The sequence below is a fragment of the Pteropus vampyrus genome, unplaced genomic scaffold (assembly GCF_000151845.1).
Source record: "Pteropus vampyrus isolate Shadow unplaced genomic scaffold, Pvam_2.0 Scaffold358, whole genome shotgun sequence".
NCBI lineage: Eukaryota > Metazoa > Chordata > Mammalia > Chiroptera > Pteropodidae > Pteropus > Pteropus vampyrus.
In genome coordinates, this window is record NW_011889139.1 from 481,047 (window position 1) to 492,051 (window position 11,005).

General features: G+C 39.3%; 1 protein-coding gene across 4 annotated transcripts in view; it reads right to left on the reverse strand.

The window, feature by feature from the left end:
* The window catches only part of RFFL (ring finger and FYVE like domain containing E3 ubiquitin protein ligase), a 63,684-nt gene extending 52,685 nt beyond the window's left edge, over positions 1–10,999 (reverse strand). For all 4 annotated transcript variants that reach the window (XM_023522872.1, XM_011379336.2, XM_023522871.1 and 1 more), the window contains exon 1: positions 10,807–10,999. The gene's annotated coding sequence lies outside the window, so the exon portion shown is untranslated. The remainder of the gene's footprint in view (positions 1–10,806) is intronic.
* Positions 11,000–11,005: the final 6 nt, after the last annotated feature.

Genomic DNA, 11,005 nt, shown 5'->3' on the forward strand with positions numbered 1-11,005 from the left:
TACTGATCAGGGCTTCTTAGTGAAAGTGGTCTATCACCATTTATTCCATTTACAACATGAGGTCCTATGCGGCACCAACATTTATATGTCTTATATAGAAGTCAATTTATTGAGAAGGCCTATTGACAGAGAGACAGAGAGACACAGAGACAGAGACAGAGACAGAGAGAGAAAGAGAGAGAAGAGGGAAGGAAGGAGGGAGGAAGAGGGGGAGAGGTGGGGGAGGGGGAGGGAGGGAGAGAGGGGGGAGAGACAGAGAGAGAGAGAGAGAGAGAGAGAGAGAGAGAGAGAGAGAGAGAGAGAGAGAGAAGAAAAACCAGCAATAAATTAACCCAGTGCTTTAACTGTTTAGCTGAAAGTGCTTTTAAGGGTGACTGGTTTATATATCCAATTTTAGAATTAGAAATAAACTATAAAACAATCCTTCGGTGCTAACAGAACTAAAACTAGAAAAACAAATAACAAGTATTGCTGATACCGTTTTTAAATCACAATCCATACAAGGAGGCCCATGTATAAAAGGATAATTTTAAACTCACATATGAAATGAAACCTATTTCTAAAGATCTACTCTGAAAAGTAATCATAATAGATGAGTTGATGGAGTGTGAGGCAGCTGTAGCCTGGTGGTTGAGAGCTTTACAGACACACTATTTCGGTTCAAACACTGTGTTTAACTTCTTTGTGTAGCATTTTCATATCTGTAGAACACAGATAATAGTACCTACACCTCATAGGATTGTTGGGAGGATGAAATGAGTTCATATAGTAAAGTCTCTGGCACATGGTAAGCACACAATAACTGCTGGTCATTTTTATACAGGTAAAATATGACACAAAGGGAACTATCACACAGCAAAGGAAATGTCAGTCTTTTCATGAGTCTTACATACCAAATTCTCTCATACATTTAGACAAGAATAAGTCTTCCCCTACCTAACTCCCACTGAAGAATGCATACAATTTCATTCAGGAAAAAAGTGTTATCTTACACAATGGAATGAGTAAAATGAATTCTGCTAAGCATGCTTAACGCTTCCCAAGCTCTGTTGGCAACATATGATTTCAATAGGATAGGGAACTGTTTTATAAAGACGGTTTTATAACATCTTCCACCAAATGAAATGTTCAAAGTGAAAATTCAAGACTTCATATAGCAGGCAGGCAGACTTTCAAAAACACCTGGACCCTCACTCATGTTCCCCATCCTTCTATACTAATCAAGGTTATGATAACCAAAGTCCTCTACAGGTTGGCACACAACCTGACAACATGCTATCCTACTGAATAGTCACTAAGGAAAAAAAGGTCCAGGCAGTCGACAGTCCCATAAAAGCCTCCACCCCCACCCTGCCCCAGTTAGAAAGAGTTGGTTCTAGTGATGCTTAAAGAAAAAAGACCTGACTTGAATAACCGAGATACATAAACTACCTTTCTCCATTTCTAGACTGTCCAATCATTCAGAAAACCACCACTGAAATTTTGGAATCAGAAACATAAATTGTTTCCAAAAGTGTTAAAACAATGCTTGTCCAAAGGCCTCAAGATAGCTTGTAATTTAGACAGCTGTGCTAGGAGCCACAGAAGCTGCATTTTCTAACTAGTATTGCGTCTAAACAATTGAAATGTTCTCCAGCGCGAAGTCTAGACACAGGCAGCAGTGTTCCTCGCAAACATCCAAACAGTTTCATTATTGTTTAACCATCAAAATAACAGCTCCAATAATCTATCAAGTTTGACATTTCATCCAACTAAGCAATTAAACCAGGACACAAAACATGCATGAAGAGATTTTCTTCCCTGCTCCAATTCAACACTCATTTTGACATTATAGCCACATAAACTAATAACACTTGTCCAAAGACTACTCATAAAAGGCTTCTAAAAAGCAAACACAAACTGAAGTGCCTCAAAGAAACTGCATACTCTCAAATTTTATCTTGTCTCCCACCCTTTAAACATTTTTATGAAATATAAGTAAAGTTACAGGCCAGGAAGTTTAGTTGAAAGAGGTAAACATCTGTGCTGATAAAGCAACAAATGCAAGTTCTATCAATTTATTCTTAAATATATTAAAGACAAAGTGTCCCTCACCAAATCCCCAGATATTAAAATTATGGTCTGATCTAGCAAATCACCAAGTGATGAAACTTCTCTCCCCAAGTGGAAATGAGAGTTCTCAGTTGGTTGCTTCAGTTACAGGTAGGGTAAGGAAGAAAAGTATCAAAGGCCTCTAATATCAAGTTCCTAACATGTCCTAAGAATCACCTAAAGCAATGGTATTCAAAGTGTGCAGTTGCAGACCACCATGGAGGTCCATGTCAAGATAAACACACACACAAAATCACAGTAAGTATGAAGAAACTTTTATAGCACTTTGACACTGCTGTAACACCAAGCACATGATTTTTCTGGTAATTTTTCTTGTACTTTACAAAAATATTAGTCGGCGACAGGTTGGAAAAACTTTACAAAGCTGGTCCTTTACCAGATAGTTTGAGAAGCACTAATTTTTCACATTTTAAGTGCCAATTCAGTCATTTATTGTTCTGAAGTTATCAAAGCACCTTTGCCCTCACTATTCTATAGCTTTTGATTTGAAAGTACTGAGCGAAACTAATACGGAAATATGGTATAATCTAATCGAAAGACTACCAAATTAGGGGTCAACAGATCTCACTGCCTGTCTGCAAGAGCCAACTAGCTGGAGACCCTGGGTGAGTCTGAGTATTTTCTCTCCTCTGCAAAATAAAGGCAGCTCACTAATGTCAGCGTTTCTCAACCTTATTATTTTTTAAATGAGTGGTTCCTTCTTACAGTAATACTTTCTCCAAGTATAGTCTGCAGATAAGCTCCATCAGAATCCCCAGCTTCATTCCCAAACACTGACTCTATAGGTCTGGGCTAGAAAACAAGAATCTGTTTTCTATAAGCACCCAGGAGATTCTGACACACACTAAAATCTGAGATCTAGTGCAGCAATATATCATCTTACTAATGCCTTTAGGAATATAAAGAGGTCACAATTTGTATGTAAACTCTGATAAAAAATTATTTCAGGTAAAAAATATTTTTAAATACATATGTTAAAACAGAAAGCATATTTTAATATACTTTTTTAATATTTGTAATATATAACAAATTTCAACTTTTCCCATTTTGAAAAACACTATTTAGTTGCAAAGATAAAATGAATATATTAAAATACACATAAACATCTAACTACATGCTATGACACCAAAAACTGCTTTCCTGATGTGATACTCAGAACTCTTAAATTTTGTGCCAAAGGAAGAACGGGGGATGTAGACGGGGGAAAAAATTAAAAAGTGGGAAAAAAATTTTTTTTTAATTTTGCACCAAACAAAATCATGGCTTATTTTTTAAATGTTTGTGTTGTTTCTAAAAAGATAAGACAAGGGACAAGGCTTTTTGCGAGTGTTTCCACAAATTAATAGTGTAGGTGTAGACAGCCTGTATCCCAAAAAGAAACGAAATTAGGTATAATTGTCAATAGATTTTCACTTTTAATATTAGTTTTAGCTGTACAAGAGACATGTTGACATGCTACATAAAAATTTTTATCAAATAAATAAAATTTTGGAATCTGATGAAGATCATCTGGAGGTGAAGCTTCAGGACTATCATTTTTATGCCCCCCATTAATCAGCTTGTTCACTAGCACTATTCATCGAGCCACTGGTCTGCAACTGTGTCAACAACAGTCCAGAGAGTCAGGAAACACTGAGCTAGAGCAGTGGGCGTGAGCGGGTGTGATGATTCTGAGTCACCTGGAGCTCTAGATCTAACCATATGGTGAGGGAGTGCCCGTTTGTCAAATTCTCTGGGAATATGCTGGCACACCCCTCCCCACCTGCTCTGTAGCAAACACTGGCTAAGGTAAACTTCAGCTCTGATACAAAATGGATATGAAAACTCTTCCATCAGTATATGATAAAATGACAAAGAGTAGTACTTGAATCTAGTCATGCTGAAAAAGCAGAAAATAGAGGTAGACAAATGTGAGAGAACTTGAAGAACTAAGAATTTTCCACTTCTGGAATGGCAAATCCTAGTCCCTGTGGTTATTCCTTCCCACCCCACGCCCCTTGCACAAAATCTTAGTTTCTGTTCCTCTTCACCTCCATAAAATCCGAATTGCTCAATCATTACTCATCTGCAAAAACAATTTCCAAACAATTCCTCCCTCTTACAGAACCATCCTTGACTAAGGATTCTTCAAACTGGCTGAACTTCAGCTGACCCACTCTTACTAAAGCCCTAGAAATCATTCTGCCCTCTTTCTTCAAAAAAGAACACTCCTTTTGTCCAGCATTTTCGAATAAAGGTTTATGCTCTAGTGAATCTTCTTCCACATCATGTAAAATAATAATTTAGCATGGTCACAAAGAGTATAATTAATTGGCTACAGACCCCTGACACAAGACCTAGGAAAAGGCTGGGAGTTGATAGAGGCTTGATTATTTTTCAAGCAGGCATCTTAATCATTATGAAAATTTTTAAAATATGGTTAGATTTGAAGAATATGCTGAAGAGACAATATGCTTCTCTGTGTATTTTGGGATAAAATATATTGATTCATGTGCTATAAGTCTGTGTGCGTGTGATCAGGACTAACTGGAAAGATTCTTCAAAGCAAATGAAGAGTAAAACAAGCAGAGGACGGGGTGGGAGAGGAGCACGTTCTATTTACGAAAAGCTTTTTTTCCCCAAGTCTTTGAATATAATCCAGCAGTTGCAAATAAACAATGGTACTGATCGCCAAGGAATTACATTTAACCTCGGAGGCCAGCAGAGCCTCCAGTTGGCCAAACTTCCTTTAAGTTTCAGGATGGCTAGGCAGCATTTCTTTAAAGAGGATCAAGACAGTTAAAACGTTTCAACAACTCACTAGGGCTCCTAGTAATTCAAATGGGGGTGGGATTCCCCTACTCTTAGAACTGGCCTGGTAGAAACAAATGGCTGTTCCAGGGAGCCCTGACCACTTCACAACCCAGAGATAATGAAATCATATTTTTATAGGCAATTCTTGAAAAGGCATGTGAACGGTAAACTAGGAGATTTAGGCTTAACCTGTAGCATTGGAGAGGAGCAGATTTCAAAAGTCAAGAACACTTACTCAACGAAATTTTTAAAGTTCAAATTCAGCGCATGAGTGGTAGCCACTGAAAAAGGCTGCTGAGAGAGCAAGGTTTTGCTGTATCTTTTTGTAGGATAAGACAATAGAGAAATTACCAGGCCAAGGTTACTTTCTATTAAAAAAAAAAAAAAATGGTTAGCAGACTTAACATAGATAAAAACCTGTGTAGGTCATAACTTCATGAAATCAGCAGCCTGGTGAGAATCTCTCCAAGAATCCTATAGGAAATTAAGGGCAGATTAGAGTAATTAAATGTAAAGTCTTCTTGAGAGCAACTTCTGTTCCTGAAGACTAAAGCCCTTTCTGTGAAACGAATCATAGAAAAATTGTGAAGTCAATTTGCCAGGGATCACAGACTCTCCACTTTCACATCAGGTCTGCAAACGCTATGATCTAAAAAGAACAGAGCAGCGATTTGTGGAGGGAATTAAATAATACAGCTTATCTGAGAAAACCACTCAATTCTCTCGTCTTTGCAAAAGTTCACATGCTCATGTAACTGTAATATACCTAGGGGTTCCCAAAAATTACACACATTTCCTCAAAAGAGCTGTAGGGAAAAATATAATCACAGGGTAAAGGCCAAACGCTGTCTCTTCAGAATGCTTAAACAGCCAATTACATGTCTTAATACACTGATTCTATAGAGAGAAAGAGACTATTACAGGAAGGGTGAATAAGACATCTTAAAAAATGTACCCTGCGGCTTACGTCCATTCAACTGACAGTAAAATCACTCCTCAAAAAAAGCAGTTTTATGCAACATCTAGAATTTTAATTTCCCAGCTGCCAACAGAAATATATAAGCAGAAATTAAACTAATTATGTCAGCACAGTGAACAAAACTTTAATTGTATTACACACTAGTTAGACATTTGGGGAACAATACAAAGGCCCTTAGGGGCAGAACTTCTTTAGAATATAAATGATTTCCAATCAATACGACAGAAATTAGTCTGGGCAATAAACAGATTCATAGTTTATATGTAAAAATTCAACCAACTTCATAATTCAACATTAAAAATAAACCTCTATAACGGTTTTAAGTCACTCTGTGATTTACATATGCTGTATCATTAATAGGTCCTTTAAGCCAGTATTGTTATTAATCAGCTTTTTTAACATCCGCCCACAAAAGAGCCTATTCATTTAGCTGGGAGACAGGTGTTAGCAACCAGCAACCTCTTTTAGCCTGGAGTTCCAGGGGCCTTCCATAATTGTGGCATGATTGGCAAGTCAAAAGGAAGGGCATTTGAAAGAGGGGAGGGGAGGAGAAGGGGGAAAAGAAAAGAGACCAGAAGGGAGAAAGGAAGATGAGGAAATGGATGTCAAGTGCTACCTAATGGGGCCACCCTATCAGCCTCCTGGCCTGATCTGAGCCCCTGGGTTACCATCCAGCTACATAAGGCAGAATTTGGATAGTGTTATTAATTTATTTCTGCAGAGAGAAACTCTGAACATATGCCTACACGCCACACCTTCTAAAAAAAATTTTTAAGTGTCCTATGACTCATTCTTCTTACTCATATTTTCTAATTCTTTAGTCCTCACTCTTTAATACATCTTCTAAAAGAGCTGACTGATATTCCTAGAAAGAGATATTGAGGCCAGATTTAGAAAGACAATTTAAGCCTACGGAATAAAAATCCTATGAGAAAGTGGGAGAACAGTTATTGAGTTGCCTACAATGTACAAAGAACATATTTTCTCTTTTAATCCACAGGACAATCCAACCAGGTATTATTTTCACCTTGCAGATCAAAAAAATGAAGCTCACAGAGATTAAGTAACGTTTCTAAAGGAGCACCACCGAAGAGATGGAGGAGCTGGGATTCAAAACCACAGTTGTCTATTTCCTAAATTATTAGTCTTTTCCCAAGTTTAATCCGCGAACATATTTAGTGCCCCAATTCTGTTTTAACTCAGGTGGTTTTGTATTTTAGTAATTTTTCTTCCTTCCATGAAGTACCTGTGACTAAATTTTATTGACTATTAAGCACCTATTATTTTCAATAAGCGCTTTGGCTATGTAGAAATGAAACATCTGGCAAGTTAGCTTTATTTTTAAATACTCCATACTGAGAATTCCTAGGCATCTCTCCTAGCCAACACTGATCTTAACTAGATTGACTAGCTTTCAGACTTCCAGTAGTTTCCGTATTATCATTCATTTGTCCACTCAGGAAATGAAGCTACTTTCACCAACCCTCCCTCATGACTCCTGACAGATAATACAGCAGAGGGGGGCCTCTCTGTCTGTAAGGTAATTTACATAAAAGTTATAAAAGCTCTTTGTTATCTGTCATGACTAGGAAATGGACTATTCTAGCAAATCAAACATTCTGAACAACATAATGATGCTTTTAAAGGTACTACCAATTTATAAAGAATTTTAAAGCAACATAACAGTGGCTTCCAAACCTGCTACAAATCAGAATCACCTGGGGAGGTTTTTGGCGCTAGATGCCAGAGAGGTTTTTAAAATGTAGATTACGGTCATCACAATCCAATCAATCAAAATCTCCAGGAGGGAGGAAAGGCTAGGAAATTTGTATTTTTAAGGAACTTCTCCGTGACTCAGTTGCAAACTGCTAAGTAATGAATCTTTCAAGAAATACAGGCTTTGGGGAACTCCTTGCAATAAAACATTCTTAAAAAGCTAAAGCTGCACTAAATACAATGTGATCTTCTTTGATGATTCAGGTTCACCCAATGCCTCCAATTAATCACTATACTGGCAAAACCAGAAAGTAAAGAGAGGTTAAGAAGATTTCGAATTAGTAGAAAGCTGGAAAAACCAGCTTTTGTTTTTCTACCAGATTAAAAGACCTGGTTTTCCCCCAGAGGAAATGCAGATTTTATGCTTGCTTTGAAAAAGGAAAATGTTTAAAAACATGCAGTAGGATTCTCTTAACAAACTGCTTAACTCCAATTCAGAACATTAGCAGGTCCAGATGGCCAAAAAATGTGGAATATTCAACCTGAATAAGAGAAAGCAGAGAAACTTCATGACAGTCTTAATGAAGAAGGAGGATAATGGGTTTTAAACAAAGAATGGCATCACAGGATTAGATAAAACCACTGTCCTGTCCATGGCAACTGCTAAAACCTGGAAACAGCCGAGGTCTTTCAAAACGTGAAACTAAGGATTCCTACCTACCCAGGGTGGCTTTCATGTGAGATATAATAGGATAGCCTATTAAGAGCCCAACTGATTTTAGGATTTTAAAACTCCATGAATAACAAAGTCAAAAAAAGAAAGTGACCAGACCGTTTTCACTATTGAAGAAATGGGAGTTTGTGTGTTTGGATATAAAAAAATTGTTCTTATAATTGCCAAAATCTTTTTTACATCAACACAGTAACCACTACCAATAACCAGTAACCAAACAAAAATAATAATCAGTAACCGTTACCAAACAATAACATTGATAAAGCAGCTCGAGACTTCACCAACAGCAATTCAATCTATGTATTCTAATTAAACTCTAAATCATATCTTAGCTCTGTATTGCAAGAGTTATGAGATTCCAAGGGGCAGAGGTTAAATCTTTCCTCCCAAAACATAAACACTACGGCTAGTACAAGTTTGATGTAAGTCTGTAATCTACCATTAAAATAGCAATATTAAAAGTTTTATCATAAAGATAAAGAAATCACGTTGGAATTAGTTCCCTTAACACTCCTCAGGTTTATGCAGGTGTTTTCTGAAAGTCCTAGGCACAACTCTTTTACCCATGGGTGCAGCTGTATTCAGCATCACAAAGAACATGTAATTAGGGGGAAAAATTGTGCCTTTTTTGTTATTGTTGCTGTTTGCTTTGTCTTAAATGCTGGTAACTGAAAATGCCTTTTCCACTGCTATTATAAGAGCTCTTAAAAAGACATTCCTATTAGATGGTGCTAAGCAGAGTTATATTAACTGACCTGGCTGGGAGAAAGCTTGAAAAATTAATTTCTAAGCATTCTGAGAGGGGCTCTCTCTTTTTGTGTGTATTATTGTAGCAACTGATTAAATTAAGTCAATTTAGAGAATTTACATCCCTTGATCCCAGTGTAAACAGTCAAGTTAACAGGTGTCTACCTGATAAATATGAAAGTTTTTATTAAGTTCATCTTTATAATTAGATATAGACATTTAAAGGAGGGGTGTCCCACGTTGCATGGGAATTTTCTTCAAGCACAATCAAGTTATTAGTTAGCCCTTCCACATCAACCTGTAATTGTTACACACAATTTTCAAACATTTTCAAACTTAAGAAAATAATATCTCTAAATAAATCGTAATTTTTGAATTGTACTCTGAAGTCCAGAATTATTGGGAAATTTCTCATAAAGTTTCAGAAACATATGCCATCATCTACTTCCTTGAATGTGGAAGAGAATGCAATCAGAAAAAAAGAATAAATAAGTTGTTCAACCTGAAATTCCCTGAAGAGAAAATAAGTACCACTGTCAGCTCCCAACATTAGAACGCTCTATACAGACTCAGCCCAGCACCATGTCTCCTGCCTACTCCTATTCCTAGAAAAATGGTTCAATAAATGGCCACATTTCAGTAACTTGAATTGTCATTGGGAAAACCACAAGGCTCCCCCAAACAGCTGTAGCAACAGGAGTAACAAAAAGTCTTTTCTGTCCTCCAAAACACCTGCAAAACGGATGTATACCGTACTTACTGCTTTCTTAGAAGGCCACATGCACCTGGGATGTTTGTTCATCACAGTCACTGGCCTTTAGCCAGGGTACAAAGTGACAGTTGTGGGTAAAACCCTATTTCCAAGCTAACTAACAATATCCCTTCCCTGGGGTAAACTGGGAGGAGCATGATACACTCTTCCTGGATTACACAAGCAGACTTTTCCCCCCCTAAAACGAGTAACAGTCCAACAAAAAGGAGAAAATGTGCTGCTGTTTTTATCCTCCGCCAGCCTTAAAACAAGCTTTGAGCAGATGCTGTGCGGCTCTGGCTCCCCTGGTCTAGCCATACTTCTCCATGCCTGGTCAAATGTCTCATGGGCAGCCAGCTGAAGAGAGGCCCCACTTCCTTCTCGTCTTAGCCATTAGTGACCTCACACACATCACCTCAAGTGATTAGAGGACAACTCTCAAAAGAGGGAACAGTGGACTTTGAGGGAAGAGCCACATTCTCAAACTTCTCCAACAAGCCTCTAAACTCCAGCCGCCTCCAAGAAGCCCGCAGGACTCCTCCACTGGGAAGCAGGGACAGGCTAATTCCTTTAAAGAAGGAAGCAGGCCGCCGCGTAGCTGACTCAGTTTACTCTGCCATAAAGCAGCATCTTTCCCCCACAAGCTTAACTGGACCTGCCAGTCTGTAAGCCGTTTGGAGAAATTTGAGGCTACACGGCCCCAGTTACTGCCCCTACAGGGAAAATGCCTTCTTTGAAAGGACTTCTAATGGGACAGGTGCGGGCTACCTTGAATGCGCAGACTTCGGCGAGGCTGGGGCTTGCCCTATCCCATGTAGGGCAGGGAAAATCCCAGGCCGCGCCCCGCAGAGGAAGCAGCCCCAGATCACAGCTTGGTGAGACCGAGGCCGACCAACGTCCCCACCCCAGCCTCCCACTGGACCCCACGCCAGGCCTGGCGCCCCGCGGATGCCAGTGCCGCCGCCGCCTCCTCACCTGCCGCGGCCGCCTGCCCGGCCCGCACCTGGGAGGGGAGGGGAGGGGCCGGATCCAAGCCGCGGACGCCTCAAACAGGGGGGCTCTGGGCTCAGCCGCGACGGCGTCTCTGGGGCTGAGGGGCGCCGGGGGGCGGTCGCGACATCCTCACGGACTGCCTCAGGAAGTTGCCCCCCCATCCATCCCCAGCCTGCCGGCC